Here is a 10,425-nt window from a genome sequence, read left to right as displayed (position 1 = left end):
TCCAATGCTTAAGTTAACACGTGCTTTAGGCAGGTTTTTTGTGTAGAATCAGAGTATGACTTATACTTGGGTGCTCCAGTGAATTTATAGTAGTGGGGAGTGATCTCCCTTGACATAAGTTTGTTATCTTATCTTATCTTTTTGTGGGGGAGATCTTTATCTTTTAGTCCACCACCTTTTGGTGAGCGGGGATCCTTTGCTTTGGGCCTGCTTTGGGCCTATGGTATACGAAATCGTGATCGCACACTTTTCACACAACTCCGTGCAGCTGACCAGCAAGTGTACTAGGTCGTCCAAGTAATACCTTACGTGAGTAAGGGTCGATCCAACGGAGATTGTCGGCTTGATGCAAGCTATGGTCATCCTTGTAAATCTCAGTCAGGCAGATTCAAATGGTTATGGAATTTTGATAATTAAAATATAATTAAAACAGAAAATAAGATGGAAATACTTATGTAATTCATTGGTAGGAGTTTCAGATAAACATATGAAGATGCTTTGTTCCATCTAAACCTCTGCTTTCCTATTGCCTTCATCCAATCACTCATACTCCTTTCTATGGCAAGCTGTATGTTGGGGGATCACCGTTGTCAATGGCTACCGTCCGTCCTCTCAGTAAAAATGGTCCAAATGCGCTGTCACCGTACGACTAATCATCTGTCAGTTCTCACTCATGTTGGAATAGGATCCATTGATCCTTTTGCGTCTGTCACTACGCCCAACACTCGCAAGTTTGAAGCTCGTCACAGTCATCCCATCCCAGATCCTACTCGGAATACCACAGACAAGGTTTAGACTTTCCGGATCTCAAGAATGCTGCCAATTGATTATAGCTTATACCACGAAGATTCTAATCTTAGATTAGAAACCCAAGAGATATGCATTCAAGCTCGTTTTCATGTAGAACGGAAGTGGTTGTCAGGCACGCGATCATAAGTTAGAATGGTGATGAGTGTCACATAATCATCACATTCATCATGTTTTTGTGTGTGAACGAATATCTTAGAATAAGAATAAGCTTGAATTAAATGGAAAACAGTAGTAATTGCATTAACTCATGAAGAACAACAGAGCTCCATAGCTTAATCTATGGGGTGTAGAAATTCCACCGTTGAAAATACATAAGTGAAAATAGGGTAGACATGGCCAAGTGGCCAGCCTCCGATGGAGGTCTCAGAACATAAAGGTTACATAATGTGTTCCAGAGATGGAAAAACAATAGTAAAAGGTCCTATTTATAATGAACTAGTAGCCTAGGGTTACAGAAATAAGTAAATGATGCAGAAATCCACATCCGGGCCCACTTGGTGTGTGCTTGGGCTGAGCATTGAAGCTTTTACATGTAGAGACTTTTCTTGGAATTAAACGCCATCTCTGGTGCCAGTTTGGGCGTTCAACTCCAACTTTTATGCCAGTTCTGGCGTTTAACGCCAGAATAGGGTAGAAAGTTGGCATTTAAACGCCAGTTTACGTTATCAAAACTCGTGAAAAGTATGAACTATTATATATTGCTGGAAAGCCCAGGATGTCTACTTTCTAACGCAATAGAGAGCATGCCAATTGGGCTCTTGTAGCTCCAGAAAATCCATTTCGAGTGCAGGGAGGTCAGAATCCAACAGCATCTGCAGTCCTTTTTCAGTCTCTGAATCAGATTTTTGCTCAGGTCCCTCAATTTCAGCCAGAAAATACCTGAAATCACAGAAAAACACACAAACTCATAGTAATGTCCAGAAATGTGATTTTTATTTAAAAACTAATAAAAATATAATAAAAACTAACTAAATCATACTAAAAACGATGTAAAAATAATGCCAAAAAGGGTATAAATTATCTGCTCATCACAACACCAAACTTAAATTGTTGCTTGTCCCCAAGCTACTGAAAACCAAGTAGGATTAAAAGAAGAGAATATAAAATGAATTCCAAACTTATGAATGAAGATTAGCTTCAATTAGATGAGCGGGACTTGTAGCCTTTTTGCTTCTGAACAGTTTTGGCATCTCACTTTATCCTTTGAAGTTCAGAATGATTGGCATCTATGGGAACTTAGAATTCAGATAGTGTTATTGATTCTCCTAGTTCAGTATGTTGATTCTTGAACACAGCTACTTTATGAGACTTAGCCGTGACCCTAAGCATTTTATTTTCCAGTATTACCACCGGATACATAAATGCTACAGACACATAACTGGGTGAACCTTTTCAGATTGTGACTCAGCTTTGCTAGAGTCCCCAGTCAGAGGTATCCAGAGCTCTTAAGCACACTCTTTTTGCTTTGGACCATGACTTTAACCGCTCATTCTCAAGCTTTTTACTTGACACCTTCACGCCACAAGCACATGGTTAGGGACAGCTTGGTTTAGCCGCTTCGGCCAGGATTTTATTCCTGTGGGCCCTCCTATCCATTAATTCTCAAAGCCTTGGATCTTTTTTCTACCCATGCGTTTTGGTTTAAAGGGCTATTGGCTTTTTCTGCTTGCTTTTTCTTTTTCTTTTTCTTTATTTTTTTCGCCATTTTTTTCACAAGCTTTTGTTCTTCACTGCTTTTTCTTGCTTCAAGAATCAATTTTATGATTTTTCAGATTATCAATAGCATTTCTCCATTTTCTTTATTCTTTCAAGAGCCAACAATTTTAACATTCATAAACAACAAATTCAAAAATATGCACTGTTCAAGCATTCATTCAGAAAACAAAAGGTATTGCCACCACATCAAAATAATTTAACTAATTTCAAGATAGAATTCGAAATCATGCATTTCTAGTTCTTTTGCAATTAAAAACATTTTTCATTTAAGAAAGGTGATAGATTCATAGGACATTCATAGCTTTAAGACATAGACACTAAACACTAATGATCATGTAGTAAAGACACAAACATAAAGCATAGGAAACGAAAAATAGAAAATAAAGAACAAGGAAATTAAAGAACAGGTCAACCTTAGTGATGGCGGCTAGTTCTTCCTCTTGAAGATCTTATGGAGTGCTTTAGCTCCTCAATGTCTCTTCCTTGCCTTTGTTGCTCCTCCCTCATGCTCTTGTTGAGGTCCATGCGTGGGCTCTCTTGTTTGCTCCATCCTCTTTCTCGTGATGGGATTTTGAGATGAATCTCTCCATCTGCTATGACTCGGAGGTAGAAGCAATTTCCTTTCCTTTCTTCTTTCTAGAGGTTTCTCTGGCCTTAGGTGCCATTAATGGTTATGGGAAAACAAAAAAGTAATGCTTTTTCCACACCAAACTTAAAAGGTTTGCTCATCCTCGAGAAAAAAAAGAAAGAAAGGAGGAGAAGAAGAAATGGAGGAGATGGAGGGTAGTGAATGTGTCAGCCAAAGGGGGAAAGAAGTGTGTATTAAGGGTTGGATTTGGGAGGGAAGAGTGGTGGTTTTGAATGTTGAGGTAGGTGGGGTTTTTGGGGAAGAGTGGTGAAGAGGTGATGGGGAAGGGTGTTATTGGAAAGGTGTGAAGAGGAGAGAGAGAGAGTTGAGGTAGGTGAGGATCCTGTGTCTCATCCCTGCACCATGTTAGCGTGTAAACTCCCCTTGGCTGCCAATCCTGGCATTAAATGCCAGGTTGCTGCCAATTTTTGGCATTTAATGCCAGCTTTTCTCCATTTTCTGGCATTAAACGCCAGCTTTGTGCCCCCTTTTGGCATTAAACGCCAGTCTGGTGCCCTTTTCTAGCATTAAACGCCCAGAATGTGTGCTGTTTTTAATGCTGTTTTTCATTCTATTTTTGATTTTTCAGTTGTTTTTGTGACTTCACATGATCATCAACCTAAAGAAAACATAAAATAACAATAGAAAATAGAAATTTAACATAGATAAGTAAAGATTTGGTTGCCTCCCAACAAGCACTCCTTTAATGTCAATAGCTTGACAGTGGGCTCTTATGGAGCCTCACAGATATTTAGAGCATGATGATGGCCTTCCAACACCAAACTTAGAGTTTGAATGTGGGGGCTCTGTTTAACTCTGCATTGAGAGAAGCTTGTCATTCTTCTTCTCCTTGTGTGCATAAGGAGATCCTTGAGCCTTAAACACAAGGCAGTCCTCATTCACTAGAATGACCAGCTCTCCTCTGTCAACATCAATCACAGCTTTTGCTGTGGCTAGGAAGGGTCTACCAAGGATGATGGATTCATCCCTATTCTTCCCAGTGTCCAGGATTATGAAGTCAGCAGGGATGTAAAGGCCTTCAACCTTTACCAAGACATCCTCTACAAGTTCATAAGCCTGTTTTCTTGAATTGTCTGCCATCTCTAGTGAGATTCTTGCAGCTTGCACCTCAAAGATCCCTAGTTTCTCCATTACAGAGAGGGGCATGAGGTTTATACTTGACCCTAGGTCACACAGAGCCTTCTCAAAGGTCATGATGCCTATGGTACAAGGTTTTAAGAATTTTTCGAGTTCCAGTTTCTTCTGAGGTAATTTCTGCCTAACCAAGGTATTCAGTTCATTGATGAGCAATGGAGGTTCATCCTCCCAAGTCTCATTACCAAATAACTTGGCATTCAGCTTCATGATTGCTCCAAGGTACTTAGCAACTTGCTCTTCAACAATATCTTCATCCTCTTCAGAGGAAGAATATTCATCAGAGCTCATGAATGGCAAAAGTAGGTTCAGTGGAATCTCTATGGTCTCTATATGAGCCTCAGATTCTTTTGGTTCCTCATTAGGGAACCCCTTGGAGGCCAGTGGACGTCCACTGAGGTCTTCCTCACTGGAAATCACTGCCTCTTCCTCCTCTCCAGGTTCGGCCATGTTAGGCGTGTTTATGGCCTTACACTCTCTTTTTGGATTCTCTTCTGTATTGCTTGGTAGAGTACTAGGAGGGAGTTCAGTAACTTTCTTACTTAGCTGACCTACCTGTGCCTCCAAATTTCTATTGGAGGACCTTGTTTCAGTCATGAAACTTAGTGTGGTTTTAGATAGATCAGAGACTATGGCTGCTAAGCTAGAGAGACTCTGCTCAGAATTCTCTGTCTGTTGCTGAGAAGATAATGGAAAAGGTTTGCTATTGCTAAACCGATTTCTTCCACCATTATTGTTGTTGAAGCCTTGTTGAGGCTTCTGTTGGTCCTTCCATGAGAGATTTGGATGATTTCTCCATGAAAGATTATAGGTGTTTCCATAGGGTTCTCCCATGTAATTCACCTCTGCTATTGCAAGATTCTCAGGGTCATAGGCTTCTACTTCAAAGGAAGCCTCCTTAGTACTGCCTGATGCAGCTTGTATTTCAGACAGACTCTGAGAAATCATATTGACTTGCTGAGTCAATATTTTGTTCTGAGCCAATATGGCATTTAGAGTATCAACCTCAAGAACTCCTTTCTTCTGAGTTGTCCCATTATTCACGGGATTTCTTTCAAAAGTATACATGAACTGGTTATTTCAACCATTTTAATGAGTTCCTAAGCTTCTTTAGGCGTCTTCTTCAGATGAAGATATCCACCAGTAGAGTTGTCAAATGACATCTTGGACAGTTCAGACAGACCATCATAGAATATGCATATGATGCTCTATTCTGAAAGCATGCCAGAAGGACACCTGCTGATCCACTGCTTGTATCTTTCCCAAGCTTCATAGAGAGATTTGCCTTCCTTCTGTCTGAAGGTCTGGACTTCCACTCTAAGCTTACTCAATTTTTGAGGTGGAAAGAACTTTGCCAAGAAGGCATTGACCAGCTTTTCCCAAGAGTTCAGGCTTTCTTTAGGTTGTGAGTCTAACCATGTCCTAGCTCTGTCTCTTACAATAAAAGGGAAGAGCATAAGTCTGTAGACCTCAGGGTCAACCCCATGGGTCTTAACAGTGTCATAGATTTGCAAGAATTCAGCTAAAAACTGATGAGGATCTTCCAATGGAAGTCCATGATACTTGCAAGTTTGCTACATTAGAGAAACTAATTGAGGCTTAAGCTCAAGGTTGTTTGCTCCAATTCCAGGAATTGAGATGATCCTTCCACAGAAGTCAGAAGAGGGTGCAATAAAGTCACCAAGCATCTTCCTTGCATCTCCACCATTGTTGTTGGGTTCGGCCATGTCTTCTTCTTTTTCAAAAAATTCTGTCAGGTCCTCTCCAGAGTGTTGTGCTTTAGCTTCTCTCAGCTTCCTCTTCAAGGTCCTTTCAGGTTCTGGATCAGCTTCAACAAGAATGTTCTTATCCTTGCTCCTGCTCATATGAAAAAGAAGAGAACAGAAAAGAATAGGAATCCTCTATCTCACAGTATAGAGATTCCTTGAGGTGTCAGAGGAAAACAGGAATAGAGGGATAAGTTAGGTAGATAATAATTCGAACATATGAAGAAGGAGAGAGAGTCCGAATTGCAAATTGAGGAGGAGTGTCAGTCCTTAAATAGAAATAGATGATAGAGGGAATTTTCAAGAATTTTTGAAAGAAAAATAGAATTAAAATTTAAAACAATTAGTTAATTAAAAAGAATTTTGAAAAATGGTTAATGGTTTTTTGAAAATTAAAAGTGAGAAAGTTGTTGGGTGATTTTGAAAAATATTTTGAAATCAGTAATCAGAAAGATATGACTGAAAATTATTTTGAAAAAGATGTGGTTAAGAAAATATGATTGAGAAGATATGATTGGAATTTTAAAAGGATGTGATTTGAAAAAGATATGATTTTAAAAAATATATGATTGAAAAACAAGTTGAAAAGATTTGATTTTTAAAATTGATGACTTGACTAATAAGGAATTTAAAAGATATGATTCTAAAATTCAAATATTGAGCCTTTCTTAACAAGGAAGTAACAAACTTGAAATTTTTGAATCAAATCATTGATTGGTAGTCAGTATTTTCGAAAATAGTGAGAGAAAAATGGAAAAAGATTTAATTTTGAAAAAGATATGATTGATAAGAGAGGATATGAAAAAGATAAGATTTTGAAAAATTAGTTTTAAAACTTGCAAAATTGAAAAAGATTTGAATTGAAAACAAAATTACCTCCTTGATGCTATCCTGGCGTTAAACACCCAGAATGGTATCCATTTTGGCATTTAACACCCAAAATACTACCCTTTTGGGCGTTTAACGCCCAGCCAGGTACCCTGGCTGGCGTTTAAACGCCAGTTTTCCTTCCTCACTGGGCGTTTTGAATGCCCAGCTTTTTCTCTGTAATTTTTCTGCTGTATGTTCTGAATCTTCAATTTTCTGTATTATTGACTTGAAAAGACATAATTTTGAAATTTTTTTTTTGAATTTTTAATGATGAGAAAGAACAACAACAAAATGAAACTAATCATGAATAACTAAGACTAAATAAATAATGCATGCAAGACGCCAAACTTAGAAATTTTCATTCTAGAGACACTAACAAATTGAGAATGCACATGAGAAACAACAAAAGACACAAAACAAGAGAATTTAAAGATCAAACCCAATAAAATCATCAAGAACGACTTGAAGATCAATGAAGAACTCAATGCATGTATTTTTCGAAAAATTTTAAGAAAAATTAAAAAGATACAATTGACACCAAACTTAAAAATTGACACTAGATTCAAACAAGAAACACAAAATATTTTTTATTTTCATGGTTTTATTAAATTTTTTTTTTTGGATTTTTCGAAAATTAATTGGAAAAAGAAAAATATGGATTTCAAAATTTTTACTAAGAATTCCAGGAATCATGCAATGTTAGTCTAAAGCTTTAGTCTAAAATGATTAGACATGGCTAGCTAAGCTTCAGCAGGACATTACATACAACAGCCAAATTGATGGGAATCAACTGGCTCCTGTGATGATAAAAGCATCATCTGAAACTCTAGAATTCTTTCTTAAAAATTCTGAAGTCATAGAATAATTTATTTTTTTTGAAAATTTTTTTCGAAAATAAAAGGATAAAATAAAATTACCTAATCTGAGCAACAAGATGAACCGTCAGTTGTCCAAACTCGAACAATCCTGGGCAACAGTGCCTAAAACTTGGTATGCGGAATTGTGATCGCACACTTTTCACACAAGTCCGTGCAGCTGACTAGCAAGTGCACTGGGTCGTCCAAGTAATACCTTATGTGAGTAAGGGTTGATCCCACGGAGATTGTCGGCTTGAAGCAAGCTATGGTCATCCTTGTAAATCTCAGTTAGGCGGATTCAAATGGTTATGGAATTTTGATAATTAAAATATAATTAAAACAGAAAATAAGATAGAAATACTTATGTAATTCATTGGTAGGAGTTTTAGATAAGCGTATGAAGATGCTTTGTTCCTTCTGAACCTCTGCTTTCCTATTGCCTTCATCCAATCATTCATACTCCTTTCTATGGCAAGCTGTATGTTGGGGGATCACCGTTGTCAATGGCTACCCTCCGTCCTCTCAGTGAAAATGGTCCAAATGCGCTTTCACCGCACGACTAATCATCTGTCAGTTCTCACTCATGTTGGAGTAGGATCCATTGATCCTTTTGCATCTGTCACTATGCCCAACACTCGCGAGTTTGAGGCTCGTCACAGTCATCCCATCACAGATCCTACTCGGAATACCACAGACAAGGTTTAGACTTTTCGTATCTCAAGAATGCTGCCAATCGATTCTAGCTTATACCACGAAGATTCTAATCTTAGATTAGAAACCCAAGAGATATGCATTCAAGCTCGTTTTCATGTAGAACGGAAGTGGTTGTCAGGCACGCGTTCATAATCATGACATTCATCATGTTCTTAGAATAAGAATAAGCTTGAATTGAATGGAAAACAGTAGTAATTGCATTAACTCATGAAGAACAGGAGAGCTCCACACCTTTATCTATGGCCGAGTGGCCAGCCTCCGATGGAGGTCTCAAAACATAAAGGTTACATAATGTGTTCCAGAGATGAAAATACAATAGTAAAAGGTCCTATTTATAATGAACTAGTAGCCTAGGGTTACAAAAATAAGTAAATGATGCAGAAATCCACTTCCCGGCCCACTTGGTGTCTGCTTGGGCTGAGCATTTAAGCTTTTACATGTAGAGACTTTTCTCGGAGTTAAACGCCAGCTCTGGTGCCAGTTTGGGCGTTCAACTCCAGCTTTTATGCCAGTTCTGGCGTTTAATGCCAGAATATGGTAGAAAGTTGGCGTTTAAACGCCAGTTTACGTTATCAAAACTCGAGCAAAGTATGGACTATTATATATTGCTGGAAAGCCCAAGATGTCTACTTTCCAACGCAATTGAGAGCGTGCCAATTGAGTTTCTGTAGCTCAAGAAAATCTATTTCGAGTGCAGGGAGGTCAGAATCCAACAGCATCTGTAGTCCTTTTTCAGCCTCTGAATCAGATTTTTGCTCAGGTCCCTCAATTTCAGCCAGAAAATACCTAAAATCATAGAAAAGCACACAAACTCATAGTAAAATCCAGAAATGTGATTTTTATTTAACAACTAATAAAAATATAATAAAAACTAGCTAAAACATACTAAAAACTATGTAAAAACAATGCCAAAAAGGGTATAAATTATCCGCTCATCAGCCTAGATGGTGTTTTGGCCGAGCTCTTTATGAAGAGGTTGGTGATGAGCCAGCTATGTAAGATGCCAGTCGTTCTGGTCTCCGTCTAACCCGGATCGCATAGCTCGACCTAGGGTATGAACACTACCTCTCACTTTTATGGCAGAAGTATCTCTGTACCTGCCATTGGAGCTAACAATTTTAAGCTTAAGCCTCAGTTAGTCTCTCTTCTGCAGCAGAACTGCAAGTTCCATGGACTTCCAATGGAAGATCCTCATTAATTTTTAGCTAAATTCTTATAGATCCATGATACAGTAAAGACTAATGGAGTTAATCCTAAAGCCTACAAGCTTATGCTCTTTCCCTTTGCTATAAGAGACACAGCTAAGATATGGTTGGATTCCCAACCAAAAGAGAGCTTAAACTCTTGGAAAAAGTTGGTTAATGCTTTTCTGGCTAAATTCTTTCCTCCTCAAAGGATGAGCAAAATTATAGTGGAAGTTTAAAACTTCAGACAAAGAGAAGGTGAATCCCTCTATGAAGCTTGAGAAAGATACAAGCAATTGATCAAGAGATGTCCTCCTAACATGCTCTCAGAATGGTCCATCATAGGCATGTTCTTTGATGGTCTGTCTGAGATGTCCAAAATTTCATTGGATAACTCTACAGGTGGATTGCTCCACTTGAAGAAATCTCCTGCAGAAGCAAGAGAACTCATTGAGATGGTTGCAAACAACCAATTCATGTACACTTATGAGAGAAATCCTGTGAACCATGGAATCTCAGAAGAAAAGAGTTCATGAAGTTGATACTCTGGATGACATATTGGCTCAGAACAGGATCTTGACCTAATAGGTCAATATGATTTCCCAGTATATGACTAGAATGCAAACTGCAGCTGGTAGTGCTCAACAAGCTTCTCCTGAAGAAGAAGCTTATGATCCTGATCAACCAACCATGGAGGAGGTGAATTACATGGGAGAACCCTATGG

The 10,425-nt window shown here is 38.4% G+C and overlaps 1 non-coding gene across 1 annotated transcript; it reads right to left on the bottom strand.

The window, feature by feature from the left end:
* Nucleotides 1–9,918: 9,918 nt before the first annotated feature.
* LOC148564158 (small nucleolar RNA R71) lies at nucleotides 9,919–10,027 on the bottom strand. The gene has a single exon (XR_015884615.1). It is a non-coding gene; the product is annotated as a small nucleolar RNA R71 (small nucleolar RNA).
* Nucleotides 10,028–10,425: the final 398 nt, after the last annotated feature.

Source organism: Arachis ipaensis, chromosome B5, assembly GCF_059453495.1.
Source record: "Arachis ipaensis isolate K30076 ecotype BB chromosome B5, ASM5945349v1, whole genome shotgun sequence".
Classification (NCBI taxonomy): Eukaryota; Viridiplantae; Streptophyta; class Magnoliopsida; order Fabales; family Fabaceae; genus Arachis; species Arachis ipaensis.
The sequence above is the reverse complement of the archived record's forward strand: the minus strand, read 5'-3'. Positions and strand labels throughout refer to the sequence as shown.